A 15,055-nucleotide genomic window follows, 5' to 3' on the forward strand; every position below is an offset into this window, starting at 1 on the left:
AGCTCAGTTCAGTTCTCATATAATGGTGTCAATGCAGGCAGATCAATATTATTGTTGAATATTATGAATGTCCCCAACTAAGCAAGCCAAAAGCCAAAGGCGACCTTACAGTTTAATGTCAACACCTTCTATTAAAGGAATAGTTCTCCCAACAATGAAAATTCTGTTGTTTTCTTGGTTTTGTGTTCCAAACTCTTTTTTTGTTTTCTGTTGAACAGAAGGAGAAATTCAGCTAAATGTTCAAGCTGCTCTTTGCCAAACGAAAGTGATGGTGATTCAAGCTGTCAAGCTCCAAAACGGACAAAAAACAAAACAAAATGAATGTGTCATAAAAGCCAACCATATGAATTTGAATTCTTCATATTGAAATTTTCAGAAGACATACAAAAACTTTGTGTGAGAAACCGACTCAAATTTCATTCAGTTAAATTCATTTGTCCTTAGGTTAAATTTCTGCCGTAATTTATAAAATCTATATATTCGAATAATCGAGACACATCATGCCAGGTCTGACATCACAGACCCCCAACCTCAATGGGACAATATGCAGTGGAATGTTCTGAGTGGAGTAAATGAGATTTGAGAGTATAGCAAAGGTTCAACTAACCCTTTAATGGCTGGATATCGATGGCTGATGATAATGAAAGCAGTGACTTTGGGAAAACTGTTGACCTGAAATATTCCTCCATGTCTGATAGGGGATCATGTCTCTCTGTTGAACTTGGCATCTCTCTCTTGTCTTCTCCTGTAGTCTGTCAGTCTGAAAGATTGCTCTCTTGCTTCTATGTTGTTTAATGTTTGTGTTTTAGCATAAAGTCATCTGAAAACGATAGAAGCATGTAAGAGATTACCAGCGGGGTGTACGACATCCAGCCAACAGGAAACACACTCCAGATGAGAAGTCTGTACTGGCTTAGTGTTTTTTGTGGACCAGAACAAACTGTGTGGCCAAAGTAGTAGTATAACTCAGAAAATAAAATTGAAAAAATGTTTTGTTACTGGTTACGACATTATAAGACCACAGACAGGTTCTGTGTGGACGTGACGAAGATACGTCTGTATAGATGCTGGTCTTAAAGTCCCCCTGTTGTCAATCATTTTATCACTTAAAACTTAAAACGTTAAATTTAATGGTTTTTCATACCTTAAAATATCTTGAGTGTAACTCGACACCGTTGCCTCATTTAGTATACGTGGTTCTATGAATATGCAAATGAGCCCCGCCTCCACTCACTCCCTCAGCTCAGAGATCCACTGGTTGACGATCACACGTTGATCTGATTGGTTACAAGGCCGTTTGTGACGTCAGAAACACCAGCGATTTCAAACCGTGTTTTTGAGACTGTCTTTGGTTCACTGCAGTTTTAAGCAGGAAATACTCAGCAATGCTGTCGACTTATGAATTTACACATGGTGTGTCTTAAAGCATATTAAAAACACCACATAGACACATAAACAACATTAAAAGCTGGATTTTCACCACAGGGGGACTTTAACAACGTTTTGTAATTTTCTGAAGGTTTATTGAGTTTTGTTATTGTTATAATGCATTTTATAGAGCAGAAAGTTGCGGTCCTGGATGCTGATTGGTCAATACAGTATTCCAGTATTTTGCTAACTGTGATTTTGTATATGTACTTTTCTGAAATACATAACTTAGACAGTTACCTCTGATAACAGATCAATCTAAATTGTAATGTGGATTTTCTGTAATGCTGTTTTGAATCGATGTGTGTTGTGAAAAGCGATATACAAATAAATGTGAATTGAATTGAATTGAATTCCACCCATAGAAGCCAACTGTTAAGTTTCCATGTCAGAGTGGAAATTTGTTTAATTAAATAAAGTTTTAATGAAATATTGTCACAATATTTAATCGTTACAATGTAATATCCATTTTAAAGACTAAGGGTGTCTAAAATGCCCTTTAGCAGAGACTATATCCACAACTCATTCCCGTGTGTTTCTGCTGGACGTGAACTCTCTGAGTTTGAGGTGTTGCAGCGTGAGCTGGTGACGACAGGGCTTCTCCGCTTCTTTCACCTGAGGTTGGGAACAGAGAGGTGAACAGGCTCGGGATCACTCTTCTGTTCCGGCTCTCTGTCAGTAACAGGGCTCTTATCACAGAGACCGAGCTCTCACTGTCACTGGATGAGGGTCACACTGCGTTCACACCTGTGACCGACCCATGACCCTCCGACCTTACTGTCACACTGCCTTTTCTGTTGTTCCGACCCTGGGCACTGCTCCAATGAACACTGCGCATTACTTAACCTGGCATCCGAAATTTTCACACGTTAAAACATATACGACCACACGTTGTGTCAATCACGTTTACACACTGCCTCTGCAACTTTCGTCTGTCATAAAAAATTCAGATCGGGTTCGATTTTCTGAGTTTTTCGTATCCGTAGCAAGCATTTTGTTTTGACAATTCAGAGCCACCGTACAAGCGAACGAAAAAGTCGATTGGTTCACGGAAATGTGTGTCTTGTTTTTAATATGTGGATCCAGTTTCGCTATTAAAGCATCAAACTGAGCCACAGACATCCTGAAGTAAACTTTGAATCTCTCGGGATAATCCCACTGCAAACTCTCCTTCCTCTCTACACAATCTCAGGATCGGATGGATCCAATATTTCCTCTTTCTTTCCCTCTTTTTAAGAAGTGAGAGGACAACAAAATCATCCTCACTGCTTGAAGACTCCATTTTGTATTATTTTTTTGCAACGGAGTAATTAATACGCATTGGACTCTGTGCAAGGTTTCTGTGCGTGACGAATTTTTAGGATGACGAATATGAAAAAAACGCATACGAAATTTTCTCAGTGTGCAAGGACCTTTAATCAGTAGTCAGGAACTCTCTGTGCCTTACTGTTTGCATTAGTTGTGCGCACTACTTTGTTTTTTAACTCTTAATAATGAAGTAAAACCTCTGAGTAGTAACTTTGAGTTGTTCTTAGATTAGCATGTAAATTGTAATTGGTTTGGATCAAACTGATGTTATCGTGTTCCGCCACAGGCTCTGACTGAGACTCTTTATTGGTTGTTAATCAGATAGTTTAATGAAGTCTCCTGTAGGTCTGTCGTTTGGTTCCCAGTGCCTGTGTGTGATTAGCATGTCCAGTTTAACCGGCCTGCAGGACAGAGGATGATTTATAACATCATCATCCACCAAAGATCATATCTTCGCTTCATTATTCACCACAGCACGCGTTGAACTAGTGCGATCGCATACAGTGAGTGAAAGATCAATCATTCTGTGTCGCATATGTTCTCTCAAAACCATGTGTATATTATGTTGCGTCTAATGGTGATTTGCAGCGTGCATTTGTGGGAAGCTTTTAACTCAATGAGAGCAAAATAAAACTGTCTGAATGTAAGCTGTTGCTGTTTTGTCGCTCACCACACACACTTCTGTAGCGTTTCACAAAACTGTGCTGAGAACTGAGCGATGCAACAGGCATCATGACCAGTGATGGGAATAACGGCGTTATAAATAAACGGCGTTACTAACGGCGTTATCTTTTTCAGTAACGAGTAATCAAACGAATTACTGTTTCCCCCGTTACAACGCAGTTACCGTTACTGACAAAAAAAATGTGGCGTTACTATAATTGAACTCACTGAAGCGGCTTTCATCCGAGAAGGCTCTCTCTCCGCCATAGGACCTGCAAAGTTTTTTTCTCTGGTGTGTGTGTGTGTGTGTGTGTGTGTGTGTGTGTGTGTGTGTGTTTATGAGGCGCCGGAGTGGACAAAAGCGAAGCGAACGGCGCGAGCGCGCTCAATGCGCGAGAGAGACCGAATGTGTCCGAGAGCGCGCTCAACAGTTGCGCAAGAGAGACCGCCGAGCATTATATAGTTTGTTTATAAATAAATGACACATATCTGCAACGTTAATTAATTTACATGGTTATACAAATAAAATCTAAAAAAATACCTTCAGGGAACGTTCTGTTTAGGTTATAAAATAAACCCGAAAATAACCTGCAGGGAACATTCACAGAAAACATCTTTGTTTGACCGGTTGTAAACACGTGCGGCAAACATGTCTAGAATTTGGCTTAAATAACCTCTGATGATGACGTTCGCTATAGGTTATAAAAATAAACCCCCAAAATATTATATTTTAGTATTATATTTTTTTTGGTAAATTGTTCAGTATTATATTGAGAGAGCACTTGTTAAACTGTTTACTTTTGTTAGGAAGAAAATACTCAGGCTACAGTATGTCTACTAGTTGTGAAGTTGTGTAACAGTTTTATCATTTTAATATGCACAAAGAGTATGTATATTTTTTATTATTATTTATTCATTTTTGGTACATTTCTTAAGAAGCATAATTTATTTTTAAACTTATTTGTTGGCCAGTTGGGGTCTGTACAAAATTAAGTAAACCATCTATAATGTTTTATTGTTCTACTATAGTAATGCTAATATTTAGAATAATATATTGAATTTAATAGGCGTCTCTCACATTGTCCCACAGCAACATTAAAATAGAATAAATTATTATTATAAAACATTGAACACTAATCTACACTATTAAGTGTCCATTTCATTAATGTAACATATTTAATACTGGGGGCATCCAAATTATTTGACATAGGCCTATTTGACTTTTTTTTTTTTTTTTAAGTAACGCAATAGTTACTTTCTCTGGTAATTAGTTACTTTTATAATGATGTAACTCAGTTACTATTTGTGAGAAGTAACTAGTAACTATAACTAATTACTTTTTTTAAGTAACATGCTCAACACTGATCATGACCCTTGAAAGTCTGACGAAATCAAAACCCTTCATATTCTCATCTATTGCTCTGGGGAAAAAACCTCATCCTGTTTACTCACAAGATCTGAATAATCAGTTGCTTATGGCTGATTCTCAGAGTTAAAACTGCTATTAGATTAGTTCTCTTGTTGTTGTGTGCATGTTAGTGGTGCTCACTAATGCAAAAGCCACCGCTACCACTGACAGGCTCTTCTGAGTGGCTGCTTTAAAATATATCGCTAATATAGATGTTAATAATAAAAATATATTATATTGATACAATTTTGATTATTTTATTTCTTCATATTTATTTGTAATTTCTTATGTTTTCAATGTAAAAATATATTTATATTATCCAATTTACATTTTTAAAAATACATATTGCATTCAAACAAAATGTTTTTTACATCTGGAAATGTATTTTTCCTACCTTATGCTGGCTTCCTTATTTGACTACTATTTCACTAATATTGTAGATGTATTAATGTGAAGCAATGTTTAGTAAAGCATTTCTAGAGGAGCTGTTTTCTTCATTCATCTCTCTGAACTGTAATGTACAGGAATGTGCGTGAAAGAGAGAGAGACTGGTGTCAAAACTATGAACAGGAAAATTCATACGGTTCCCTTCAGGAACTATTTAATCAAAACATCTCCGAGTTATTTGCATATTTCACCAAAATATTGGCAGTAAATATATGACTGTGCAAGTTGTAACACTGTCAGGCTGTATGGTTACTTGTGGAGAGTGTAATAATACTCACTCTACAGATGTGTGGGAAACTGAACACGAGCTGTTGTGCAATAGCTAAGATAGTTCTTGAGTCAGTTAAACGGGAACCGCACGTGTCCAGACTAGCTTTTTAATATAGTGTGTATGCAATAGAATTAAATGTGCCACCAAACAAAGAACTGGGACTTTTTTTTAATCACAGGTTGAACCAGGTGAATCTGATCTATAAAAAAAGGTTTTATGTATTATTTCGTGAACACCTGATGTCCTGAAAGCACTTCCTCTTGTTGTAGGTGACGTTCCTGTCTCCAGTGAACCCTGACCCGGTGTGTTTCAGTCGAGAGGTCAGGCGTGTTTCAGTCGAGAGGTCAGGCGTGTTTCAGTCGAGAGGTCAGGTGTGTTTCAGTCGAGAGGTCAGGTGTGTTTCAGTCGAGAGGTCAGGTGTGTTTCAGTTGAGAGGTCAGGTGTGTTTCAGTCGAGAGGTCAGGTGTGTTTCAGTCGAGAGGTCAGGCGTGTTTCAGTCGAGAGGTCAGGTGTGTTTCAGTCGTGAGGTCAGGTGTGTTTCAGTCGAGAGGTCAGGTGTGTTTCAGTCGAGAGGTCAGGTGTGTTTCAGTCGAGAGGTCAGGTGTGTTTCAGTCGAGGGGTCAGGCGTGTTTCAGTCGAGAGGTCAGGTGTGTTTCAGTCGTGAGGTCAGGCGTGTTCCAGTCGTGAGGTCAGGCGTGTTTCAGTCGAGAGGTCAGGTGTGTTTCAGTCGAGAGGTCAGGTGTGTTTCAGTCGAGAGGTCAGGTGTGTTTCAGTCGAGAGGTCAGGCGTGTTTCAGTCGAGAGGTCAGGCGTGTTTCAGTCGAGAGGTCAGGTGTGTTTCAGTCGAGAGGTCAGGTGTGTTTCAGTCGAGAGGTCAGGTGTGTTTCAGTCGAGAGGTCAGGCGTGTTTCAGTCGAGAGGTCAGGCGTGTTTCAGTCGAGAGGTCAGGTGTGTTTCAGTCGAGAGGTCAGGTGTGTTTCAGTCGAGAGGTCAGGTGTGTTTCAGTCGAGAGGTCAGGTGTGTTTCAGTCGAGAGGTCAGGTGTGTTTCAGTCGAGAGGTCAGGTGTGTTTCAGTCGTGAGGTCAGGCGTGTTTCAGTCGAGGGGTCAGGCGTGTTTCAGTCGTGAGGTCAGGTGTGTTTCAGTCGAGAGGTCAGGCGTGTTTCAGTCGAGAGGTCAGGTGTGTTTCAGTCGAGAGGTCAGGTGTGTTTCAGTCGAGAGGTCAGGTGTGTTTCAGTCGTGAGGTCAGGTGTGTTTCAGTCGAGAGGTCAGGTGTGTTTCAGTCGAGAGGTCAGGCGTGTTTCAGTCGAGAGGTCAGGCGTGTTTCAGTCGAGAGGTCAGGTGTGTTTCAGTCGAGAGGTCAGGTGTGTTTCAGTCGAGGGGTCAGGTGTGTTTCAGTCGAGAGGTCAGGTGTGTTTCAGTCGAGAGGTCAGGCGTGTTTCAGTCGAGAGGTCAGGTGTGTTTCAGTCGAGAGGTCAGGTGTGTTTCAGTCGTGAGGTCAGGCTTGTTTCAGTCGAGAGGTCAGGCTTGTTTCAGTCGAGAGGTCAGGCGTGTTTCAGTCGAGAGGTCAGGTGTGTTTCAGTCGAGAGGTCAGGTGTGTTTCAGTCGAGAGGTCAGGTGTGTTTCAGTCGAGAGGTCAGGTGTGTTTCAGTCGAGAGGTCAGGCTTGTTTCAGTCGAGAGGTCAGGCGTGTTTCAGTCGAGAGGTCAGGTGTGTTTCAGTCGAGAGGTCAGGTGTGTTTCAGTCGAGAGGTCAGGCTTGTTTCAGTCGAGAGGTCAGGCTTGTTTCAGTCGAGAGGTCAGGCGTGTTTCAGTCGAGAGGTCAGGTGTGTTTCAGTCGAGAGGTCAGGTGTGTTTCAGTCGAGGGGTCAGGTGTGTTTCAGTCGAGAGGTCAGGTGTGTTTCAGTCGAGAGGTCAGGCGTGTTTCAGTCGAGAGGTCAGGTGTGTTTCAGTCGAGAGGTCAGGTGTGTTTCAGTCGAGAGGTCAGGCGTGTTTCAGTCGAGAGGTCAGGTGTGTTTCAGTCGAGAGGTCAGGTGTGTTTCAGTCGAGAGGTCAGGTGTGTTTCAGTCGAGAGGTCAGGTGTGTTTCAGTCGAGAGGTCAGGTGTGTTTCAGTCGAGAGGTCAGGCGTGTTTCAGTCGAGAGGTCAGGTGTGTTTCAGTCGAGAGGTCAGGTGTGTTTCAGTCGTGAGGTCAGGTGTGTTTCAGTCGTGAGGTCAGGCGTGTTTCAGTCGAGAGGTCAGGCGTGTTTCAGTCGAGAGGTCAGGTGTGTTTCAGTCGAGAGGTCAGGTGTGTTTCAGTCGAGAGGTCAGGTGTGTTTCAGTCGAGAGGTCAGGTGTGTTTCAGTCGAGAGGTCAGGTGTGTTTCAGTCGAGAGGTCAGGTGTGTTTCAGTCGAGAGGTCAGGTGTGTTTCAGTCGGGAGGTCAGGTGTGTTTCAGTCGAGAGGTCAGGTGTGTTTCAGTCGAGAGGTCAGGTGTGTTTCAGTCGAGAGGTCAGGTGTGTTTCAGTCGAGAGGTCAGGTGTGTTTCAGTCGGGAGGTCAGGTGTGTTTCAGTCGAGAGGTCAGGCGTGTTTCAGTCGAGAGGTCAGGCGTGTTTCAGTCGAGAGGTCAGGTGTGTTTCAGTCGGGAGGTCAGGTGTGTTTCAGTCGAGAGGTCAGGCGTGTTTCAGTCGAGAGGTCAGGTGTGTTTCAGTCGTGAGGTCAGGTGTGTTTCAGTCGAGAGGTCAGGTGTGTTTCAGTCGAGAGGTCAGGCTTGTTTCAGTCGAGAGGTCAGGCTTGTTTCAGTCGAGAGGTCAGGTGTGTTTCAGTCGAGAGGTCAGGTGTGTTTCAGTCGAGAGGTCAGGTGTGTTTCAGTCGAGAGGTCAGGTGTGTTTCAGTCGAGAGGTCAGGTGTGTTTCAGTCGGGAGGTCAGGTGTGTTTCAGTCGAGAGGTCAGGCGTGTTTCAGTCGAGAGGTCAGGTGTGTTTCAGTCGAGAGGTCAGGTGTGTTTCAGTCGAGGGGTCAGGTGTGTTTCAGTCGAGAGGTCAGGTGTGTTTCAGTCGGGAGGTCAGGTGTGTTTCAGTCGAGAGGTCAGGCGTGTTTCAGTCGAGAGGTCAGGTGTGTTTCAGTCGAGAGGTCAGGTGTGTTTCAGTCGAGGGGTCAGGCGTGTTTCAGTCGAGAGGTCAGGTGTGTTTCAGTCGGGACCCGGGTGTGTTCTACATGTGTGTGTAACTCACAGCTGCAGTGTTAGCATTGCTCTCACAGATTTACGTAAACATTAGCCATCGCTGTGAGTGTGTGTGTGAAGATATCAGAGATATCAGATGAAACGCTGTGATTGCCCTCCTCGTGTGTGTGTGTGTGTAACTACTTAACTATATTTTAGGGACAAATTTGTACCCAGAAGTGACGAAAACCTGACAAAATCTAAAAAAAACTCGCTTAAGGAACGTCTTGTAAATCTGGTATACAAATAAAGTAAATAAAGAGACAGAGAACTAGATGAACTGTAAATGATCACAGTATTAGTTTGATGAAGACGTATAAGACTGCAGATGAGTGTGTGGTAGCACTGCTGAGGGTCTCGCTGTAGAGAGCAGTGTGTGTCTCACTGTAGAGAGTGTGTGTCTCACTGTAGAGAGTGTGTGTGTGTGTGACTCAGGGCAGACTGCCAGCAGCTGATGGAGTGATACGCTCTGGCCCCAGGCACACACACACACACACACACACACACAGGCAGGTTTGGGCTTCAGGCACGAGGCCCAGACAGGTAGAGGTGGAACGTGACTCTTCACACACTCACACACACCAGGACTCGACCCGCCACCCGCTCCTCTCGCCGTCTCCACAGAGACACCAGCACTGAGGAACAACACTGATGTCATGCTGGAGGTGTGTGTGTGTGTTACCGCAAACATGAGTGAAGTCATGACGGTGACGACATCAGGAACGGGAAGCTTCACGACACACTCGCTCTGAAACACCAGCATCAGGGGTCATCAGGGGTCACAGGTCAAGCACTGATGCTCATTACACCATCATGTTGTATTCTTAAATTCGGCTCTCTAGATTTTTGCCATTTGGTAAATCCGCTGTTCTACAGCAAGTCTATTGAGAATCAGTGCTGGAGGATCAAGTTTTGGACTAAGTTCAGTTCTAGAAACCTTTCCTTCAGATCAGAGGAAAGCAGAACTGTCATCACAGTGTCGTTTAATCCACACACGTCTTCTGTCCATCATATCTCCTCAATAATAGAGACGTGCAGAGCGGGAGGATCTGGACTCACACATGCATCTCTGAGCTCTAATTCTGATCAGATCTTAATTTTATGTCTTAATCTTACATAAAAAATATAGTAACTAGCACTATAATAACTATCCATCTATCCAACTAACCATCTTATTTTTAACCCCTTCAACCACCATTCATATACAAACTTCGGACCTTCCAGTTGAGTCCATATTGATAAAATCTTTAAAAAAAAAGTTTACATTGTTTGAACTCAATATTGCCTTTGATTCAGATCGGTCTGTTTTGTTCTTATGGAGATGTTTCATTAATATCTGAGACTCTCAAACTGACCTGAACTTGTTTTTGTTTGTTTCTACAGTACTATCTACAGTGGATGAGTGACTGGAACACAGGGGACTCTGGGATTGATATGTGGAGATATGTGGATGTAAGGCATTGCTCTGGGTTGTGTGTGACATACGAGGCGGCCTCTGCTGTGTTACCCCGCTCTGGAGGCCTGGACTGCTCTCTACTTTATCATGTTCCCTTCTGATGGGTCAGTACTGTTCCAGTGACGCTAACATGCACAACAGCTGTGATGTTGACCATATCACTCATACTATTAACTTCAGTTCATGTGCCAGGGACTGGATCTTCTACCTATGTCATTAATATTGTGCTAATATTTTAATAGAGCAATGTCGTTTTATAAATGATTGGGTTGTGCTTTATACGAGCCATGATGGCTACATTTACACTGTCACACAACCTCTTGCACTCAATTGCTTCATTTCATTATTTGCATTTTTTTTATTTTTTTATTCATGGTTGGATAACATGATTTGTTTTTTTGCATTTATTTAATTTTGAATTTTTGCCTGAATAAAAAAAAGAAAGAAAGTGGTTTGAAAAGAATTCTATCAAAACTGTGTCTTTGTCATGATTTTAAAATGGCGGTGACATGCACAAGATATTAAAGGTTAATAAAAATAAACTTTTTATAATGACGTATTCTATTATAGGCCTACATGTGTAATAATTCCCCCAGATTACTGTCCTCCAGACTGCGATGCCTTTACACACAAACAGCACCTCAGCACTGACTGAACACACTGAGTGATTAGTTCTGTTGTCTTATCTGGCATGTGTGTGTGTGTGTGTGTGTGTGTGTGTGTGTGTGTGTGTGTGTGTGTGTGTGTGTGTGTGTGTGTGTGTGTGTGTGTGTGTGTGTGTGTGTGTGTGTGTGTGTGTGTGTGTGTGTGTGTGTGTGTGTGTGTGTGTGTGTGTGTGTGTGTGTGTGTGTGTCAGACGTCCTGTTTACGGCAGATTTATTGAGTTTAACTAACCTCGCGCTGTCTTCGCTCTTGTGAAGGCAAATGCCAGTACCAGTTACGCTGGAGTTCAGTTGATCTGAATCTTCTTCTTGCACAGATCGGAAATTCTTAGGAAGCAGTTCATGCACTGTTTTCAAGAGAACCACCTGACTCAGGGATGTCATTCTTCCGGTTATTTCAGGCTAAGGAAGTTTTGGAAAAGTCATGGTAATATGTTTCAAAATATTTATGTAATGGAATGCGTTTAGGCGAAGTGATAATACCAGTTAAACAAACTACACTAGGCCTACTAACGGTCCATCCGACTGCGGCATTTCCATCAGATTTGGTTTTGCAGCGTTGAGCATTATAACCAATCGCACGCATCTCCGTTGAGTTTATGAGTGTGATTGGCCAATCAGAGGCGTTCAGATTAGCCATCACTGAAACCAAGAATTGTGTTCAGTGTGCGCTCTTCTGACTGAATTCTGACTTGAAACTCGCAAATTCTTTTGATTCACTTCCATTGCTAAGATCATTATTAACTTAGGGGCCGCTAACACGACACTGTTTAACTGAACACAGAAAACGTTTAATGTGTTCTGGACGTTCATTTGCACACAACAGTGTTTGGGGCTCGAGAACACACACTTTGAAACAGGATCCAAAATGCAAGTTTAAAAAATGTTGAAAAACGTTATCATCCTATTATCAATTACAATAGGGTTTCAGCGCCACACTAATAATACAGTCTAATATAGACCTGTCTCTGAGCGATCCAGCCTCTGCGTATGTGCCAGACAGAGACGGATTACATATTGTGTTTCCAGTTCAATCGTATGGATTCCCTCCATGATCATTTCCTATTGAAGTGTCGTTCAGTGTCAGGAACAGCCCATGTGCTTCGGCTACGAGGCCAGCGTGCCGCTGAGGTCTAGGGTTGTGTGTGTGTGGAAGAGGGCGGTCGTTCTCCTCGTACACATAAGCCCGTGTGCTTCGGCTACGAGGCCAGCGTGCCGCTGAGGTCTAGGGTTGTGTGTGTGGAAGAGGGCGGTCGTTCTCCTCGTACACAGATCAAGCTCACGTACAGAAGCACTGCGACTAGTTCACCCTGAAGTCTCCCTGTGTCGCTCCTGTCGTGGGCTTCTGTACAATAGGCCAAGCGCTGATGTTTTGGCAATTAAATTTCATGACATCTTTATGCCGCTATCTCCAACTCGACACCATTAGCATGACCACAATGCTTTCCCTTCTCGCTCGCCTTTCTTTTTTCCTCTTTTTTTCTCACACGCAGGGAAAATGACCTCTCCGCCAATCTCAATTCACTGCGCTTCTATAGCGCTGAATGGACAAACTCAACAAAGGTTGACATAATTTTCTCAGGCTTTGATTGGCCCCCAGCATGCCCCACAATGACATCATCCCCCCCCCTGCAGGATGCTGGATCGTCAGGGTTACGGTGGGCAGGATTTGGCATCGGCCCGTTTGGCTGGTGTTAATGAGTACGGGCAGCGATGGCGGCGTCTTGTGGTAAACAGTCCTGGGAAACACAGGCTGAGCGTGAAGGGAGGACACGTCCCACCCCCAACACCCCCGAGCTTTCACATGGGACGTCCACGGGAACATGTCTCTACACCGCACTTGCTTCACACTCTTGAGTGTGTAGCATTAAAGCCCGGAGGAGGCGAGTACATGGAAGTGGCCGGGGCTGCTGGACGCTCTCCTGGAGGATATGAAGTGATTAAAGGAGCTGTGTGTTGGGAAAAGCCTGCTGGGATGAATTTTTCCTGAATTAATTACAGAAGCTTGTGCCAAAGGGGATTTTCTCTGTCCTCCAGCACCACCTCCCCGCGTTCCTTTGTTTCCGCATGACTCCGTCCAATCGCATGGCAGGAACTAAATCCCTAAGTCACACCCGTAAATCTCCAGCCCTCGCTCCCTTTCCAGACTTTCTTCTGCCGAGCCGTTTAAAGCGCTAGTTGGTCTACACAGTTGATGTACTCACCCTCATGTCCTTTCTAATCTGTATGACTTACTTTCTTCCATGGCGCCCCAAAAGAGTGGCTCTACTGTGTGTTACTGTCGAGTTTGACTACTCTAGTCTTCTGTAGACTGACCACAGATGCCAACAGTGAAAGAGCGTCATTAAACTATCATTAAAGTAGCATACAGCTAGTCTGTATGACTCGTGCACTATATTCAGTCTTCTGAAGCCACATGAAAGACTGAAATCATTCAGAGAGGACACGAGCAGACATCATGTGTCGTAACTGATCACCGTAGGGGAGAGCGGGGCACAACCTAACACTGTCAAATTATGTACAATTATGTGGTTTTGTGTCATTAATACTGTGTATACCTTTACTTGACTTACCCTGAAAGAATGGAAGTGAAATGTGACAACATGCCCCATAGGTGGTGTTCATTGTAAAATGATCATATGACAGATTAAATTTATCTGATCTATTCCAAAATATATACAAGACATTTTCTCAATAAAATACAATTATTAACTTTTTCACATAAAATAATGGCATTTTTTAATACTTAAAAATAAACACATGTTTGAGTTTGACAACGAACACACCGCAAAACACATCTATACAGCTTAGTTCAAAACATAATAATACTGAATAATTCCTGAACATTGACTCTCAGTCTTTATTCACCTTTTCCTCATGGGTTCTCAATAGAATTGATAAAAGTATAGAATATAATAGTTCTAATAGGGGCTCATTGTAACTCAGTGTGACAACATGCCCCGCCTGACCAACTGGGGTTTAAACCCGGCGAGTGTTTCTGCTGTTAGATCAGCATTAAACGACTATATGGTTAAATGAATGTTCAGTGATATCTTCCAACGATTTCTGAATGTTGGCGAATTTTTTCTCCATATAATGTGTTTTTTCTATATATATTTTCACTATATACTCATGCTAGCATGTGTGGAAGTATTTAAAACAAGTGTGTGACAACTAGCCCCGCGTTCGGTTGTGTCCCGCTCACTCCTACACACCAGTGTGGAAATGGAAAGTATGATTTGCGATTTTCAGTGAATAAGGACTTAAATGTCGGTCTGTTCCACAGGTTTAAAGTGACGTGAGGGAGTAGTTGAGACTGATTCAGTGTGATAAAGGCTCCTGGGTAATCACTTAACACCGGTTGTGTAAGGAGACCTTGATTATGAGCTGTTTGTCTCGCTGTCAGAAGTGTGTGACGTCAATGTCTAAACTCCCTTTAGTTTCTACAATAGCCATCCAGCCGTTCGGAGGCTCTTGGCCGAAGCATATCCGTGGGTTTTCCAGCTGGTGACCTCTAACCTTAGCGCAATGAACTGTATGTTTCTCATTGGTGGAGCTCCAAAGCCCCAATAGCCTCGTAGGTACGAGTATCACACACAGACAAATGGCCATTTCCCCTCGGAGGAGCCGTTAATGAGAATAATTTGAGGCTAAAGCTCAAACAGGGCCAAGTGCCAAACCCTTGCTGGAGTGAATGCTCACACAGCACGCTCTACGCTTTAAGCTCCATCCAAACCATTTCCTCAAAACACTCCTGTCGCTTACAGGAGAGAAAGAAGCCCACAGTTACTCCTCAGCCACTGGCGCGGTCCCAGTGCGTTTACGCTTGTCCAATATCCCTGTGACTTCACAGATATGCCCAGAGACACACTGTTGAAGACATTCCACCATTCATGACCATTCCCCCGTCTTTCATCCGTTACCTGAGCCGAGGACTCGGCACACCTTGGACACTTCTCCCGGAGCCACTGTGACGGATGCCCGGCCAGGACTCTTTTCACATGTGTAAGTCCAGTCATTTATTTCCTTTAATGGGTTCATTAAGTGGCCCATTACTAACGGCCAGGGCAGACGCTAGCCAAGACTGGTCAGGAGAGCGCTGATGTGTGTGTGTGTCTGTGGGCGTTTGGCGTTGGGCTGGGCCAGTTTGGATGGGAGCTCATGTATTGGTTTCTGCTGGCTGGTGGAGTGTGTGTGGGTGTGTGGGAATATTAACCA

The 15,055-nt window shown here is 43.3% G+C and overlaps 1 long non-coding RNA gene across 1 annotated transcript in view; it reads left to right on the forward strand.

Moving 5' to 3' along the window:
- LOC130084514 (uncharacterized) overlaps positions 1–10,228 on the forward strand; it is a 102,141-nt gene extending 91,913 nt beyond the window's left edge. The window contains exon 3 of the long non-coding RNA XR_008806946.1: positions 10,103–10,228. This is a non-coding gene — a long non-coding RNA (uncharacterized LOC130084514). The remainder of the gene's footprint in view (positions 1–10,102) is intronic.
- The last annotated feature ends 4,827 nt before the right edge of the window (positions 10,229–15,055 follow it).

Source organism: Rhinichthys klamathensis, unplaced genomic scaffold (assembly GCF_029890125.1).
Source record: "Rhinichthys klamathensis goyatoka isolate OS25496 unplaced genomic scaffold, OSU_Roscu_1.1 h1tg000065l_1, whole genome shotgun sequence".
NCBI classification, from domain to species: Eukaryota; Metazoa; Chordata; class Actinopteri; order Cypriniformes; family Leuciscidae; genus Rhinichthys; species Rhinichthys klamathensis.